Source organism: Parambassis ranga, chromosome 21 (genome assembly GCF_900634625.1).
Source record: "Parambassis ranga chromosome 21, fParRan2.1, whole genome shotgun sequence".
NCBI classification, from domain to species: domain Eukaryota; kingdom Metazoa; phylum Chordata; class Actinopteri; family Ambassidae; genus Parambassis; species Parambassis ranga.
Window position 1 is genome coordinate 17122494 of NC_041041.1, and position 20014 is coordinate 17142507.

The window sequence follows — 20014 nt, forward strand, 5'->3', positions numbered from 1 at the left end:
TTACTCCCAGGTATTTTGAAGATGCTTTTAAAGCTTAGTGCAGTGGCCCTTGGCAGTCACTCTGCCTATATCTCATAGCTAACATGAAAAAAGGCAGAGTGGTGGAGCATACCATCTGGGAAAAAAGTCTGTGATTTTAGGCCTTGTCAGTTGTGGCATTATGGATTAATATTTCTACAGAACAAACTGTTACCATGTGTATGAGACTGTATACTCACAGGCTGGTGAATGTCAATAATAATCAATAGTTATTAAATTATTGATTTCTTTTGACGAGGTGCAGAATTCCAGTCAGTGAACTTAACCCTGAAAGGGTTAAACTTATTTATCATCCTCAATAATAACAGTGACAGACTTGCTATATGTTGTTTTTTTTACAAATGTTTTTTTATAAAATGTTACCTCTGTACAGTCTAAATTAGTTAATATCTCTTTTGACATATAGATTTAACGGAGACTATCCATAGACTGCATATAAGGATAGATGACATCACGCACACCCATTGTACAAAAGAAGAGCAAAAGTATTTTGCATCTAAATATTTAAATAGAATGTATTGTTAAATAAGAAAAAAAAAAAACATTGGAATACAGATCAGAACGATCTAAAATGCAACGTACCACCTCTACAAATCCACTAAGTAGGCTGCGTTTATGAGTTATACCACAGCCAGCCACTAGGGGGCAACTGAAATGTTTTGGTCTTTTTTTTAGGGAGCTGTGATGTCATCCATTTTTATAAACAAACTATGGGATTGTTACATTTTTTGGAGCAAGCCTTAAGCTCTTCATTATTGAATCAATCACACATTCTCCTTTTGTAAATTAAAGTATTAAGACTCTTAAGACATGTTGGCTCATATATTCATTCAAAATGTCCTCACTGTATCATTTTATGATTGTTTGTAAAGCAAATTAGTACTGTATATTGATGATCTGTGAGGGGCTGGGTTGGATAATGAGCTTTTTAAGCTTTGATCGTGATACAGAATGCACATGTTGAGCTAACCTGCATACCCTGCGTACTCATTTTAATGTGGGGGGCAGTAGGTTAAAACAGTAGGGTGCACAAACAAGATAATTAGTCTACTAACCAAGGTAAATGTGGCAGGGGTGTGACATCAGCTAATGATGTCTAATACCTACACCTGAATGTGAATGTGTAAATGGCTGATTGCACTTGTGGCCGTGTAATTTTCTGCTGCGGAATCAGCAACAGCATCATCCAGTTTCTCCCAATTTACTGTTGTTTTCATCAGCTACATTTCCTGTTCCACAGTGCAGATAACAGAGACACTGTATGCTTTTTTCAAAAGAGCTCCTTACATAAGAAATGCTGTCTTCTTTGTATAATGTCAAAGCCTGCTGGTTTTAACTGCACGCTGAAGATGTCTGGTAGATTGTTTCGGACATATTTTAGCATATAATCTGCAGCACAGCTTCTATTTTCAGGCAAATATTACAAATTCACATCATGAGTATTAACTCTTATTTAGAAACAGATATGAGACTGTGTTTTCCTTTTGCATTGAAGGTCTTGCAGCATCAGCGTTTTTTTCCTAGCTATACCTCCATTTCATATTGCTGTTTTCAATCCTATTCCCAGCTCATAATATGGAGTCTCTTTTAGGAAAAATACTCATCATCAACAGCCTCAAATCTATCCATTTCCATCTGGTGAAATGAGGCCACACATTAAGAGCAGCGCTGAAGATAGATCTACATATCCATCATTGTTACAGCTCATCAGCACAGCCGTCAGAAGAGCTCAACATCGCAATGATGAATGCAAAAAGGTGCACAAGCAGACAATCGCTGTGTAAGTGCTCAGATTATATTAAGGATAGCCTGATTTTAAAGGTAAGTTGTTAAAATGAGAGTTATAATTACCAATATCTATATAAAATGGCTAATGTCTACCAGTTGTAAAAGATAAAAGAAAATGCACAAATAATTTAAAAAACAATCTGATATCAGATCCCTGAAATAAAAAGCAAAAATATTTTATGACATAAGGCAAAATGAAGTTTTTTTTCTTATATTTGTTTATGTGAACATTGAAAAATCAGTCTGATACTCTTTTAAATGTACGTTTTAAATATGGGGAAAATAATAAGAAACATAATAATAATAATAATGTGAATATATATATATACTCACAGTATTTCTACATTCTGCACACAATAATAATAATAAAGGATGATGCACCATATCAAACAATGTATGGGGAGTCAGATACACCATATAAATATGTGGTATTATCCTTTAATTGTATTATTTATCAAAACGCACCAAAAATATCTATTCATTTTATGTTCTGTCCTTTCAAGCCAACTTTATATTTTATGCACAGAGGATTTCAGATTTAGTTGCTGTGTGATCTGCTGCTGCCATAATTGGATTTGATATCTGTGCAGCAGCATCATGAGGTAGGGTTTGTTTCAGAAGTAGAGCATTCAACCTCGTACATCCGATCTCATGAGAAGACGCTTGTATTGATGTCACATAAAGAAGCTATTAGAGAATGTGGCCTCTGTGGTCTTTATGTGCTTTGTGTGGTGATGCTGGCTAGAAATGTTGCTATACAACTGCATGCGTTACCATGCCTCACATACAACAGTTGCTTCTTTGTCTCTTTCCCCTGAGGTGACCATAAAAATGAGCTGTGTATTTCTAAATAGTGAAATATATTTCCACATAGAGAGAGTGACAAAAATTTGAACACCACCCTGATTGACATTTACACCACGCTGTCAGCTAAAGATGGCACTACTGTCTGGAGGAGGCTGCAAGTTCAGCTTCACCCTGAGTTTTAAATTTGCTGATCGCACTTATTAAAATGAGACCTGGTAATGTTATTTCTCTTTATAGAGAATGAGACTAGTGCGGCACCTCACACCACGCCAAGCCTGATGGCGAGATCCTAATAGCTTCACCAGGCGAAGGAACGGCCTCTCATGAATCATTGAATGGAGAGTTAGAGCACAGTGGCTGTGAAGACATGATAGAAAAGAAGAGACTAGAGTTCTTTATACCACCATCAGGATAAACAACCTAATGAAACTGCAGTCAGAATGCAGACTTCTTACATTTGTGTCAATCAGTCTCACTCCACCAACTTATTATGCAATGCTGCCACGCAGTTGGATTGTCATCATTATCAGCTGCTTTCACTTCCCCTCTTCTAACTGTAAATGTCTTTTTATGAGAAGTACAAGGACCATGGGAAGCAACAACGGTTAAATTTAATGAAAAAAATATTACTGTCTTATCAGGCACTCCAATGAGCAGCATGAAACCTTTTGTCAGTGGTTTCAAAACATTTGAAAGTATGACATGAGAATCCTGCTTCTTTGCTGCTTTGGAGTTCCACCAAAACACCTTTGAAATTGAAACATGTCACTTTTGGGCATTTTCTGAATGCTGCAGTGATGTAGTAGCTCCCAGTAACACGCACCAAAGAGGTACATTTATTATCTTGTTGCACATGTATAGCCTATTGGTCTGTGCTACTTGTTTTTGTCAGTATGTTTTTTTTTCTTTTGCAGGGGCACTATATTTAGGTGTTTTAGAGGTGTCATCAAATGTTCCTGAATCATATTATCTCAAAGAGATAATTACTTGTTTCACCCATTTATTATATCAAATCATCAGCCAGAACCTTTAGGAAAGAGAGCCAGGTGTGACGCTGTGTGGGTGGCTCTGAAGGGTTGTTTTCTATTTTTACATACCATAATAAATGTACATTTCTGTCCGTCTCATTACAGTGTTCAAGCAGAGGAGTTAGGACATCATATTGAGTAAGTCCCCTTTGTGCTGCATTGGTGTCACGAGAAAACACAAGGTGTTATCTGGCACCAACATGTTAGCAGCAGACTTGTTTTTTTTTTCCAAGTACATCCTTCAAATACAACAGAACTGAACCTGGAAGTCAACACCTACTTGAACCATTCCTCAGGAGGCCACCGCCATCAAGGAATACCGCCATATTGAGGTGTATAGGTCAGTAAGAACGTAACATCACATGAGTGTCAGGAGATTGCATATAGTCTTGGGTCAACCCAGACCGGAGAAAGCTACCCAGAGTAAATATGAGAGACCTATGGACATACACAAGGTGAGGGTAAGAACACACAGAGGTGGACAAATGAAGGAAGTAAAATAAACCAAGAAATGAATGGAAGAAGAACTACAACAATAAAACAGGAAGCAAGACTAATATGCACAAAGGAGACCCATCCCACTTCCTGTTCATGCCAAACTGGCTGCAATACACAGAGAGGGCATATGAGATAGTCTTAATGAGAGAGGCTATAATTTACATCTGTATCTACACAAAAATCTCATATTTTATTTCACATTTGGCTATTGATAATTCTTAGCCCTCATGTGTTGTTCGGGACATTTTTGTCCTCTGAGAGAAATTTTTCTGTTTATTTTGGCCATAACTTTGTCAATATGTGGACAAATTGAATCATTTTTCCTCAATAAGCTTAATTTTACATAAATTTTGTTAATATGACTTTAAAAATTTTCATAGGTCAACGGTACACTGTGGGCAAATTTTACCCCCTAATGTGTTGTTCGGGGACAAAAACGTCCCCTAACTTTAACAGTTTTAAAAATATATTAGATAAATATTTTTTTGAAATTTTTTTGCATAGACCTTTTAATTAACTTCAGTTCTAATCAACAGTAGTGAAAAAATCATTTTCCCCCAAGATTTTAACCCTTTAATCACCAATTTTATAAGGGGTGGTGCTGAAAATTGAAAAAAAAAAACACAAAATGGCTCATTTTTAATAGAAAAGGTGAATGTGGACTGGATTCTTTTTAACCTTTATTACAGTCTTGGTCATGTCAAACATCAGTAAAAAAATTGACTTTATTGCATTATTAGTTTTTGCACAGCACTGGATTTTCTTTTTTTCTCCCATTTTGTCCCATAGACTTACATTATAAACGCACTTTTTTTGACTGCACAGCCATGGCACTACATAATCATGCATTCTTGATTGTTGGTGGTTTACCCTGTTGGTAGGAGGTAACATTTGTGATTTTTACAGTTAACAACTTAATTACCATATTAACCCTTTACCTGCAGGCCTGTGCTCATGTAGTGTAGTTTCCGGCTTGTATATGGAGTTATAGGGAGTATTTTAGCACATAATTGTGTGTCTACACACTGTGTGTGTATGTTAGAGAGGAAGAGAGCCATTTGCACACTGTCAGGGAAGGAAAGTCAGGAAAATAAAGTTACTAAGTAAGTGAAGTGTACCTAATTCAGACGTACAACAGCAATGCATAAGCATGTAAAATGAAAACATCCAGGAGTTCTGGCGTCTGAAGTTGTGGATGGGTAAAATAGCTGTTTTTTTTTTTTTTTTAGCTTTCAGAAAACACGTCCTCCAGTAGAGTGACTTTACTTTTAGGTTAGTGTCTCAGTTGAGATCACTGAATTAGTCTAAGTGAAGTCTAAGTGCCCCTTTTCCATGGTGTGTTGCGCTCCACACGACCATACCTACATGTGCATGTTACTAACTAGACACCATAGATAGATAACTTGATAACATAATAAATAATCATTGACTAACCAAATCTAATCTACAGTTTAGTCCCCTACTAAAATTAGTATTAAAAGTAGTTTAGTAAAGTAAAGTAAAGTAAATTTGTTGCAGCCCTAAAAGTAAGTGCCGGGCCCTTTGATGCTGAGAGGTTCAGACTAAACAAAACAAAAACACTAGTGGACTTGCATGCATCCTCCTGGTCATTTAATGGTGACAAGAGCAGCAAGCAGCATGAAGAGAGGATTCACCTGTGCATGAGTGAAGGATTCACTTGTGAACGAATGAAGGATTCGCTTGTGAACAAGTGACGGATCTACTTGTGCAGCCTTCACAGCTTCACAGCCTGGCCCTTCATAGAGCCAGGCTGCACAATCATTTCCAGAGATTGTGCACAAGTGAATCCTCTCTTCATGTTGCTTTCTGCTCTTCTCACCATCAAATGACCACAAGGTCACATGTAAGACCACTTGCCTTTTTGTTTTGTTTAGTCTGCACCTGTAGACATCAAAGGGCCACACATGCATAGCAACACTTTCTTTGTTTTTGTTTACTATGAAGACTCTGTGGTTGTGTGTACTCACAGACAACAAGATCAGTGTGCAAATGGCTCTCTTCCTCTCTAACATACACACACAGTGTGTAGACACACAATTATGTGCTAAAATACTCCCTATAAATCCATATACAAGCCAGAAACTACAGTACATGAGCACAGGCCTGCAGGTAAAGGGTTAATATGGTAATTAAGTTGTTAACTGTAAAAATCACAAATTTTACCTCCTACCAACAGGGTAAACCACCAACAATCAAGAATGCATGATTGTGTAGTGCCATGGCTGTGCAGTCAAAAAAAGTGCGTTTATAATGTAAGTCTATGGGACAAAATGGGAGAAAAAAAGAAAATCCAGTGCTGTGCAAAAACTAATAATGCAATAAAGTCAATTTTTTTACTGATGTTTGACATGACCAAGACTGTAATAAAGGTTAAAAAGAATCCAGTCCACATTCACCTTTTCTATTAAAAATGAGCCATTTTGTGTGTTTTTTTTTTCAATTTTCAGCACCACCCCTTATAAAATTGGTGATTAAAGGGTTAAAATCCTGGGGGAAAATGATTTTTTCACTACTGTTGATTAGAACTGAAGTTAATTAAAAGGTCTATGCAAAAAAAGTTCAAAAAAATATTTATCTAATATATTTTTAAAACCGTTAAAGTTAGGGGACGTTTTTGTCCCCGAACAACACATTAGGGAGAAAAAAAGAAAATCCAGTGCTGTGCAAAAACTAATAATGCAATAAAGTAAATTTCTTTACTGATGTTTGACATGACCAAGACTGTAATAAAGGTTAAAAAGAATCCAGTCCACATTCACCTTTTCTATTAAAAATGAGCCATTTTGTGTTTTTTTTTTCCAATTTTTAGCACCACCCCTTATAAAATTGGTGATTAAAGGGTTAAAATCCTGGGGGAAAATGATTTTTTCACTACTGTTGATTAGAACTGAAGTTAATTAAAAGGTCTATGCAAAAAAAGTTCAAAAAAATATTTATTTAATATATTTTTAAAACCGTTAAAGTTAGGGGACGTTTTTGTCCCCGAACAACACATTAGGGTTGTGTTTGCGAACAATGCATGAGGGTTAGTTAAGGTAAATTTTCTGGCCGCTGATCACTCAGACTGATTGTATTGTTGTTTTAACAAGGATGATGTAAATTCAAATTATTGTTTTATTGACTATTTTGACCCCTATATGGGGCTTGAAAACAAATTTTACAACACCATAAATTCAATAATTTCTTACAAACTTAATAATATCACTACAGCTCAATATTGAAGGAGCCGGTAGTGAAACATGTTCTCAGTGCAGACATCATGGAATTGGGTAGTTCCAAAAAAAACTCATATTGAATTTAGTCATGTGTGAAGGTCATTCTCACCCAAAAAGCAATCGAACGTTCTGTTAACCAAAACCAAAACTTTTTTTACAAACTTATAAAAGCCATTTGGAGTTAAGCTAAAGGCTTAGTGAATGTGAACGTAGCCTCAGGCGCCTCTAGAGCCAGAGGGCAGGCACAAGTAAATCAAATCCCCATTACCCAGCTGAAGAGCGCATGTGTTGCAGATGTTATTACCCTCATTATTGTGTTCCTCGGTGGAGCACAAAAACAGAACGAGCTTTATTTTTAGTCTGAGGTCTGATAGACTAAAAAAAAAAACCTAACAGAAGTGAAAACCTTTTTAGACAGAGTGGTGAAAATGGCTGACTTCTCATGGGACATCAATTTGAAAATCAGAAGCTGATGTCCTTGTAGGCATTTGTTTTAGAAGACATTCAAAAGGTTAGAGCTTTTTTTTTCTTCTTCTTTTTCTTAATTTAGACAACAGCTGTGTCCCTCATCATACCTTATTCAGTAAGGATGTGCTTTGTTACTCGTCAGATGACAGATTAGGTCCGCACAAACGAGTCCTTATAGTCTCACATTCCACAAAAGCCATCAATCAAATTGATCTCACCAGTGCCTTTTTATTTTAATAGACCGTCTTCAAAGACAATTGGTGTTCCTGTTATCAGCAGCCTGCAGGCTTTGAGAATTCCTCCTGTAATGTAGGTCCATTCTCCATCAGTCAGCATGATAATCCAGGAAAGAAGGAAAAAAAAATAGTAAATAAGTAAATCTGAAATCATCCAGGACAGGCATTACATTTACAGAGATTATGTTGCTGTATGGAAAACAGATTAACTTCCCACTTTATGCTATATTGACATCACTGATTTTATGCAGTATATTCTATTAGACATTTTAATGACAATCCTACATCTGTATTAACTCCATAGATTTTAAATGTAAAGTAGAATGGCTCAGAAGAAAGCTGTCTGCACCCCCCCCCCCTTTCTGTTTTACCATCACATTATGATAATAGGATGTTGTCTTCCAATTGTGTGCAGTGGATTTCAGCCGTTTGGCAGCTGTCGCCTGCTGAATCAGGTGTTCTGGTGAGGGATGTCCCTCCACTAAATGCAGGCAAGTCTCCTTATGCGGAGGTGGATTAGAGAGGAGGATTAAAAGAGCTCGCTGTCATTTGGCTCCGGTGCCTGTATACCAGGTTTTCTTCTTGATCTTGACGGGAGAAGCTGCGCAGCCCTGCACCGCCACATGATTCTAGTCTACAACTAAAGCACCCAGCTGTGACTGCAACCTTTACACATGTCTCCAGAGCAATGTGGTGACAAAATAAGCTAATGGCTGGGGGTATAATAAAAGCATTTGAAGCCAGGAACAGTGTTGAGAAAAAATAAGAAAGTTGCAGCCCCAACTTTCAGCTTCCAGTTAAATATGCTTCACCATGGTACGTATTAACACTGGTAACGTTAACGCCTCACTATGGCACCAGAAGAAAAGAAAAAATGTTGGGGGTGCTACTATTATTCCAAATGTAGTGTTCATATTATTATTGCAAGGCATATTTCCCTGGAGCTACACATGCATTCACACCAGGACAACAGACTAAATTATATAATTTAATTGTGTTAAGTCTGTTTGTTTGGAAAAAGGATAAAAGTGGAGAGTGTCTCAGGGTATTTGTTGTGTACGGCAGGATGGGTTTGGGATACAGGACTCAAAAGCAGGGACCAAGGTTCAGTTGAGGAAGAATATACCAAAGTTTAATACAAAAACTAGGTCAGTACACGATGATCAGTCCAATCAGACAACAATACAAAAAGGCTAGGCTAGATCAGGAACAAAGGCAATCCACACAGGCAACAGTACAAAAGGGGCAAAGCAAAAGTCCAAAAACGGGATTGGGCAGTAACAGGAAGTAACAAACTTGGATAAATGCACAAGACGATCTGGCAAAAACCGAGGGAAAACACCTTAAATACATACTAATACTAATACTAATACTAATACTAATTAGACACAAGTGGAATATATTAGGGCGGTCTCTGTTCAGTGAAACTAGCTTCCTAAAATGTGTAGGTGCAGGTTTAGACCAAGAAATTAAATGAGAATATTCCTACAGTGAGGCTGACAATTGGAGCGGAGATAAAAAAGAGTTGTTGCGACTAAGGATTCTGAACTTCGCAGTAACATGCCGTGTATAACAAGGATGAACAGCATGCATATTTGATGTGAGTGCCAGCAGTTGTGCATTTGCAGACTCTTTGCTAACAGACATGTCTGCGTTTGTGGATTTATTATGGAATTAACAGGACATAACCATGATTTTAAATTCCCATGAAACAGCTTATGCTATTCTTTTTTTTAAATCCATGTTGGAGCTGCTGATGGAGGACAGAGAGAGAGAGAGAGATAGGAACGATACAAATTAAGGAATGCACTTCAATTGATGCAAAATTAGCATACAGCCCCCGGAGGCAGGATGAGTCATTACGAAGGTCATGAGGAAAAAAAACAGGGAGAAAAAATCTTGAATATGTAAAAGTATATATAACATGATAAGAAATACATGACTACTGTGTTTGGTGTTTTTCATGTCAGTCATAGTTCCCTGCTTGTGACAGCCTTTTGTGAAACACGGTGCTGAACCATGTTTTTTCTTTTGATTCTCTGCGCGGTACAAACAACTCAGGATTTGTGGCGGCTCTATAATGACCACTGCCACCAGCGTCCTAAACATCAAACTCAAATCTTGCTCTGGCGCTTTAATGGTATAGCGCCGACCACAACAAAGCCATGGATGTTACAGTAAAAAGGACACCCAAACAAGTCTACATAAACTGTGTCCAAGGGACTTAGGAAGCATTAGATGAAAGACTTGGAGTTTGCCCGAACTCTTTTTACTTTTCTTCCCACGCCAGAGAACAGTGATCTCAACTGGAATCACTGTGAAGGGGATCATGGTTTGTTGGCTAATGGCAGCCAATGACCTATCAGGGTTCAGTTGAGTCCTGCAGTGGCCACTTAATGCTGTCCACAGCTTACTCCCTGAAGTACACAGCTATGTTAACACTGCAGTGACCATGACTTTCTCAGTAAACTGAATTATATCAGCCGTGATGTTTAAAAAAAAAAAAAAAGTGTTTCTGCATGGCTTGGCTCCACTAACAAGGTCATATGTGGAGCCCAGTTGTGACTTTGAAGTTGATTTATCTACATACATATACCCATGCATGGGCATATCCGTCGGTCAAAACTCTAACTTGCTCCAGCAGCTGCTGCAGCTTGTTGCCTGTGTTGAATCCAGGCCTCGCTTTGAAATACAGTCACTGAATACATGCATAGATACACTATTCAGAATTGTTGTTGCTGATTCATTATCCTGCTCTACACAAGCAACAGGATGCAGAAAAATATGAGATCAAAGGCCGTAAAGAGATGACTTTTCATCTTGGTGAGTAGCTGCCTCTGTGTACACGCTTGATGTCCAGGTTTGTGTGCATGCGTGTGTGAGCTGGAGGCTTCTCTGTGGTTTATGTTTGCCCTGCAATGCCTTAAATAAAATATAAGCATATATGGACTTCATAGATGTAGGCAATCATAGCATCAATGATTTAACATTTCACATTTAGCATTTAGGTCACAGTTGCATGTATGCCTGTGTGTGTGATGGATTCCACTTCAGTGAATTTAGTGTGACTCTTCTATTAGCAAAATTAAACTGTATTTTTACGGACAATATGACAAACCCATTATCATTGTTACAGTAGTAAAACACACTTTAATTATGACCTTGTTTTACCATTCATTTAGCCGATCAAAAACAAGCAATAAATCATCATGGTAACAATGGTACTGTAGAGTATAATGATATCATCAGTTCAGAGACTGCACATGATTTGTAAGGCCATACACAATTACAATAACAACCTTCTTTCTAAACATCATTCATCCATTAAAGATACATGTCCTTATTGGTTTTATAGTTTTGTCATATGTGGAACATTCCATATAGTTTGAAGCCAGCAAACTGTATTTTTGCAACACCAGACAAAATAGCTGTTGTGGTTAGAATAATTGCTGTTTATGTAGCTATGTGAATAAGTGCACATAAGATCATGGTAGGTATGAAAATGGCAGAGAAGCTTGTGCAGGCAGAAGATGTTCGTCTTGTTACATGTCCAAATTGTGTAAAGGCACATGTAACCATAATATCCACCTGAAAAAACACACCACAAGACATAAAGTGTGTTAGTGTAAAATAGAGTTTATACCAGTTTTTTGTATATGGAAACATGTTCCTTTTAGGTTGTAGGGTCATATAGACACTATAAACTATTCATACTCATATTGTGCTATATAGATATAAATAAGAATGTAATAGGCCAACATATTGGCCTATTATTATATTATATATTATATTACGCTATTACGTTTTTTTTGTCAGATTAATGTCAACACAGGGACCCCTGAAGGGGGGGCAAAACTTGTAGGGGTATCCATATGGACAGGCAAAATCCAAAGTGTTAAGAATTGGTCTCAGAAAGATATTCAGAATATGATATTTGGAAATACAAAAAGAGGGAGGGACAATGAGTCACAGGGCAAGTAATCACACTGGTTGAAGACAGGAAGTGAAGTGATCTGAGGTGGGTACTTTCAACATAAAACAGGAAATGGCTGCAAGTTAGACTAGACATGACTAGACAGCAGAATATAACACAAATAAACCTAGTAGTCATACCATTGCCCCGAGTGACACAGTGTTTGTTTACATTGATCAGACTTAGTGTATTTTACTCTGAATTTGCACTGTGATTGCATATTTGTGTAGCTCCAGGTTGAGCTGACGGTCCTGTTTAAGTTAATTATAATGAGAAAATACGATACAAAGGAAAACAAAATCAGATTTACCAATATGATTGGAAATTAAATAATGCATGCAAATAGTCTTGCTGTGCATGAAAACATTGAATGCCTTCATCACAATACGGTGTATATGTAATTTTGTGTGTGTTCACTGAGCTGAATCTATGTGTAGAGGCTGTATGCGTATACACACACACACACACACACACAGTATTAATCAGTGTGTGTATGTAGACCGGATGCTCTTTGTGAGCTTTAAATCTCTCCCTCAGTGGGTGATGACCAAATATGTTCACCACACAAGATGGCTCCCACAAGCACAGAATGCATAGAATTGGAAATCCCATTAAAAATGGGTCAGCTGATAAGAGAGATGAGTACACAGCGCTCCAAGAGATTCCCAATTTCACACCTCAACATTTCTCTCCATTTAGTGCAGGCATGGGGGAGCAGTGGGATAGTGAGGACAACTGCATATGCACAAAACAACAAATCCTATCTGGTCTAAAAGACACACAGCGTGTGCTGAGACTGTGCAGACGTATCCTGCCAAAAATAAACAAAAGATTCAATCGGCTTCCTCCAACCTACTTGTTGTATGATCTGCAAGTTCGAAATGGATGATTTGTTCCACCATCACGAAAATAACCCTATCATGACCAAGATAGCCATAAATCGCTGCTTGCTGTGCTGGGGGCGATGCCGCCTGCCGTTAGGCTCATGTGGACAGAATGTGTGCTACTGTGGTTGATCCTTGATGTGTTTTTGTTTCACAATTTTCCAGCAGGTTCTTCTTTTGTTTCTTTGTAAAGTGCCTACCTTGTTCACACACGTGTGTATAGATGACCATCATGTTGTATATATATTTATTGGTAGCTTATTTTATAATGTATATTTTTTTCTTATCTTATTTTTTGCTTTTTGTGTCTGTGCTGTTGCAATAATGCAATTTCCCCATTGTGGGACGAATAAAGGTTTTCTTAATCTTAATCTTAATCTTAATCATTAGATTATCATTTGTATTCCTGAAATCTGTCTATATTTAAACTCTCAGATCTTATCTGAAATGTATAAATCTATAAACAAATAAAAAAAATTATGTAGTGTTCAGTTTGAATTGACAGAAATGCTACCTACTAACTAAAGCCACCTGTGTTTAAATTTCAGTTACAGCTAAGAATCTGTATGTGATTGAAGCAACATGTTTCATTAGCCACGCCCCCTGTTGTGGTTTTTTGAATGAGCACATGTAAAATCCAGCGGCAGACTTGGAACATCCTTATCCGTAAAACATAAAAAGAGGTCAATACTTCAAGGCCATTGACAATGCACAATCTATGTATCTGGCGCCCTCCAATGGTTGTGTCTATATAGCACATATCAATTAGGTTGTTGAAGCTTCCAAACATGGCAGCCCAAAAAAAAGTGAAGAGAAATATGTGGGACAATATTGCCTTGTAAATTGCAATTTAAGGCTCTGCTTTAACTCTTTATCAACAACTAACCAAGCAGTTTTTATGCCTTATGAGTGAAAATGATATTTGCGATAAAAAAGAAAGCAACAGTCACACAGTGAAGCAAAAGCATGACATATTACAGTTAAAGTTTTTTTATACAGTTTTATCAGGAAAAACAGGAGGCAAAAAGCAGCTTTATGCCTAAACAGCACTTAAATAATAACTCCACCCCAACAATTATACATATCGCTGTGAAAAACTGTCAGAGAAATTAAAGCAGGAGGCAGAAATATGGGGATCTATCTTCGAGAAGAATGTCTTCCTCTTGTCAGTTATGAAATGTTTGCCTCCCGACTGCAGAGAAAATGATGAAGCACTGTAAGAAAAATTAATTTGTTCAGAGCCAAATCAGGAGGTGGTATCTCAGGGGAGGAGAGCATGCTGTATTGATAAGGGTGTCGTGGTGAGAGTGATCTCTAAGGGGTGGGGGACTACGGTTCATCTTTAAATTGTTTCCCGGCTATCTATTTGGAGTCTGTTTGGAGACCTGGGTTGCACAGCTGGCAGTGCCACACTGTGCTCACTGCTGCAGGCCAATAAGAACTCATTACTTAGCTTAGCCATTGATTTCTGGTCCTGAAAGATGAGCCAGAGAAAATATGAACAGGTTTTTAAGATAGAGTGCCAGCAGTGAGAGTGAACTTGAAGGACATTTTTTATCATAACATGATATTTGGAGCTTAAAGGTGAATACATTCCCTGATTCTTAAACATTTTATTCTGAACTTTGGGCTATTTTTTGTTTTAAATAACAGCGAATAATTCACGCGTAACTCCTAGAATCTATAAGTGTGAGCTTCCAAAATATATCACAGCTTAATCAATGGAAACTGCAGAGTTCAGTGGAGCCATATCGCACAAGGACTCCAGCAGGAGCTGTTATTTAACTAGGTGAGAGGCGACGCGGTCCATATTTGCACGCATTAACACTATCATGAGCGTGATTTTACAGCGGGGTTCCGGCAGATTGGCTCATTAAGTGTAATCACAGCATATAAGACTTCATCAAAAAGAAATTTACACTGGCGCCATAGAGGTTCCTCGTGAGGGGGAGGAGGGGGGGTCAGAGAGTGCATGAAAACACACGGCAGATTTCCACTGAACGCTGCTCACAGTGGAATCTGTAGGCGTGCCTCGCAGAGAGTGAAATCAGCATAATGAAATGACAGCATATTTCCCACCTGTTGCCCGCTTTATGAAGTGTGATGAAGCAGCCAAAATGTTTATGTGATGCATATTAATTCAGGTCAATGAGCACGTGCACGCGCTGCAGTGTGCGAGGTAATTAATTACTTGAGCAGATTTAAGAGCTCTGAAGACAGAGAGAGAGAGGAGGACAGGAAGAAATGGGGTTTTTGCCAAAATGTTGTTGAAAACATAAAAAACGAGCAAAGAATAACGGCTTTGTTGGCTACACAACGTACTGGTCAGCCCAAGCTCCATTATTGTAGCCACAATTCCATGACAGCCCATCAAGGCTGTTGGAAAGCCACCCAAAGGCTATCCATTCTCTATGTGTGTGTGTATGTGTGTGTTTGTGTGTGGTAATGGCCTGCAGCAATATCAGACTGGCCAGCAGAAACTCATCTTTGGGGAAATGAAATGACAATAGAGTGGATGAAGAATGCACCTAAAGATATTTTTCAACATATTTCCACAGTGAGGGCTTTTCACCTCTAAATGCCAGCTGAGTATAGAGAAAAAAATGGTAAAGGAAAGAAAAAAAAAGCCATCAATCAGAGCTGTCATTCATTTTCTTCCAGTGGATCATGGCCCTCTGTTTACCTCTTTCATACATCCACAGGCAAAGACTAAAGGGAAGACTGAGACCTGGCCAGTGTGCTAAGCTGCTAAGTGGAGCCTCAGTGGCAGCTACGGGGGTATATCACCATGGCTATCTAATTTCCCAGCCTCACTTAAGGGACCAACAAGGGCAATTTTCTGCTCTATCAACACTCCTTTCGATGTGCTGAGACTACATCCACAGAGCTGCAAAGACAGACAGCAAAGAAGAGCCTGAGAAACACTAAGAGTCAGAGAATGGATTTTTTACAAAAAACAAACAAAGCTGCTAATGTCTAAATGCAAGAATGTGGAGCAGGACTTTAATGAATGTTGGCGATCCACCAAGCAGACTGTGTCCCCAGTGGAACGACCCACTAACGAGACAAAAGAAGTGGTGGTTTGTCCGTTTCCTTCTCTCTGAAGCCCAGTTTTGAGGCCACCATGGATCAGTTGAATGAAGCTTTCAGGGCTCCAGCGATCAGCCACCCCCCCCCCTTTCCACGCCTCAAGCAAAAAGCACAGTGCTTATTATCAGTGTGCATGGCTGGAAATGATACACAGTGCGGGCATTCTCTGCTCAACCGCAGCGCGGGGACTCATTAGAAGTTCTACAGTGCAAAGGGGGATTGGATTCATCTCAGGACATAATTAATATGATTCTAAATCCTTTTATGATCACATTGTGGGATTAAATCTAAGCCCTAAGCTCCATCGGATAAGATGTCTACATTTATTTTACAATTATAGCCGAGTATTAAAACACCATAGTAAAGGTGACATTGTCCGTAACATATCCCCAAAAATTAATTACAACATATAGGCATAGGGAAGTTTTATGAGACATAACAATTGAGCAGGGACTTAGTTCAACCTCATCACATGTGGATGCAAGGTCACTGTCTGCAGTCAAAGGATGTGCCGAGCAAGAGAGTCAGTGACAGTCGCTGAATTCAGTTGAGTTGTTTACTCACTCCAACACTGTTATTGGTTTTATCCCCACTTAAATGAAGCTTGAATAGCACTTTAAGAAGCGAATCCCAATCTTCCAACAGGTGTTCTGACTGCAAGATCAGTTGTGTTATTGTAGGCTCAAGCTAGATTTACACCGGCCGCATAACACAAGAGCAACGTAAGCGTAAGCTGTGAAGAGCTTCCATTACAGTCAATGAGAGTATTTACAACAGACACATTATAAGATATAACATGCTGTTATCAGAAAGGAAAAGGCAGGGAGAGAAGCAGCAACTGTCTTCAGAGTGGAAGGTGAGAAGCTGCCCTGTGTGTACGTGTGTTGATGGAGTAAACAGAGGATTCAGTAACATGCTCTGTAACCCAGCCTGATACATGTAGAGAGGACATTAACCCTCAAGTAAACAGGCAGATTACTACGTGATGTTGTGAATCTCGCAGGAGCTTGTAACATACGCACCAGAAACATGTCTGGTGGGAATTGATGTCGTGCTGAAGACGCAACAAAAACGCACCGCTTACATTACGCAGCTGGTGTAAATCTCAGGCTATATTTGCAGAACAAAGGAAAAAAGATGAGATCATGTAAAAAAATACTTATTTAATAAATAAATTGGACGCAAACATCCAACAATGTAAACATGCTGATTATTTCTGTAAATGATTGTGTCACTTTGTCATTGTGTTATGTGTCTTAAGAAAGGTACAAGTCAAAAACACAGGATTTCTGTGGAAGTCTGTGCTGAATATTTAAGGAGAGTTAATACAGTTTGTTGCAAAAAGTACAAGTTTCCACCATAATCCAAGCACTTTCACAGACAAACACCAGACAAAGGAGGACAGGCCCTGGGGAACAGAAGCAGGACCAGGGCAGAGGAGAGACAAAGGTAAGTGACAAATCAAAAGCATCAGAGAGAATCCAAATATCAGCTTGGCCAATGTGCAGAACTGTGAGCAGCACACTAACGAGCTGGCAAGGAATGGGAAAAACATAACACAAGAGGGAGGGGGGACAAACAGCACTCTCTATGACAACTGCTTCCTCATGATTGTTGTGTTGCCAGTCAGGATTGTCTTTAGGAGAGAGCACCCAAAACGCAGCACTAAGTCTCAGAAAATCCAAAGTTTATTCTTAGATTCACTACACAGGGAAACACAAAAAGTAACAAAACACACACACACACACACACACACACACACAAGACAATCAAGCATAAACAAAAGGGATCACAGGGCTTAAGTAGACACAGATAAGACACAGATGAACACAATCAGGGCGGAGCAGGTAATTAAAAGCGGCGGGAAACACAGAGGGAAGTAAAACACATACACAAGGAAGATGAGACTTTCAAAATAAAACAGGAAACAAGTCAAATAAATGAAACATAACACACAGTGTGGACCGAAGAGCTGAAAAGAACAACCTATAGAAGTACCAAACTACTAAAATAACTAGGAAACAAAGGGTTAAATCACAAACACAACACAGGATCATGTTTGACAGAAGCTTTTTGTTACAAGTCATATTAAAATAAGCTTGAAATGATGTATTCAGCCTTGAGGATGCACAATAAAATCAAGTGTAATATGAGGTGTACTGTATATTGTTCACTCACCCTTTTTTTCTGGTGATACTACGATGATAGACCTCAGCGTACCTGATTTATCTAAATTATTTTTGGAAGTAAGATAAAGAGAATTTGGCCATATGTCATTGCCCATGCAAAGTAAAACCCTTTCAGTATATTGTTCCTAAACATTTACCCTCCTTAAAACATTTTGGAATTTTTGTAAAACAATTTGCAGAAGTGTGTTATCTCTTTCATAGCCTTCAAACTTCTACCAAAAACGCACAAAGTCAATGTAAACTTAATGTATCCAGATACACTCTGTATATAATATACTGTTCTTGCACTGTAAGCCCATGGGTAACACTTTAAAGTAGACTGCAGCCCAATGCACCGGATACAATACCACATAAATAAATATATATGTATGAAACAATAACTCATTCCTGCCTACATCACAGCCGACTGACACACAGAGCCAGAGCATCTGCTCAGATTTCCTTGCCAAGTCCCACCCCCCACCCCCACCCCCCTGCATCTCTATCTTGCCTCAGGCAGCAGGTATGTTGGCGTAGTGTACTAAGCGCAGAGATGTATGCTGTGACATCTTCTATTGTTTGTCTCCAGGAGTGCAGTGTGTATACTGAGCTGGCATTGAGATGGTTGTGGGGAACCACTTGGGGCGCACCCTGCTTCCAAACGGATTCTTCTGAGAGAATAAGGCCTACTTCGTTGTTAAAGACAGCCAAGACAGTGAAGAGAACTTTACTTGATGAATAAATGACAAAACCCACAGCAAGTTAATGTATTCAAGGCTTTTCTTTTTTTTGACTAACACAATGAATTCACAACAGCATTTTGTGTGGGTTACATTGCCTGAGTGTGTGTGTGCTGGCTGGAGACATGGGGAGTTAAAAATTGAACTAAGGGACTGTGCTGGCTTGCATTAAGAGACGGGTGATGGTTTTGTAATGCAACCATCTTTTATTTATTTTCTGCACACTCACTTTGCAATGACAGTCATTTCCTGACAATCTAAAAAATAACCCTGATCACTTGATCTTACATACTCTTGACCTCACACCAAATCTTAGACATTAAAAAGAGACTTATAATTTGTCCCTAAGTCAGGATGGACCACATGTTGTACAGAGAGCTGTTCAGAAAGTATACAGATACAATAGGCTGTGTTCAATGTAGCTGATGAGATGAGTAATTCAAATGAGATTTTCTACTTTGGCGCCTCCAAGTGGTAGTAGCTATTAGGGCAGAATTCATGTACATCTTGGTTTATAGTATTGAATTTGGAGTGAGAGCTAATCAATCCATTCAACCTTTTTTTAGACACCAGATTGTCTATTAAATGACATGTAAGCAAAAGCACTGAAACAGGATAATCCTTCAGTGTATATATATATATATATATATATATATATATATATATATATATAAAATAGAAAGAGAGAGAGAGAGAGAGAACTTTTGTGGCTTTATAAAATGTTATGTCCCCACAGTGGCCATATAGTAGCTAGTGTACAGAAATTACCCAAAAGCATACTAACAATGATTTATTGCATATCTAAGTGCCACACTGTTACAGTGGTCTCCACATAAATGATAATATCACAGTACACACTCCTCAAAGTCATTAATGACCTTTGTCGTGTTCTGTCACTGTCTCACTTGCTGCATTTGTTATTTTTATGGTCAGTGAGCGCATGCTGCCTATTGATTAGCCAGCGTCCTGCCAAACATCCAGCATGACAGGACAGCTCTGCTGTACTCACTGTAGGAGTCTTAAACTTAACTTTAAAAAAAAACTACCCACGATACATAA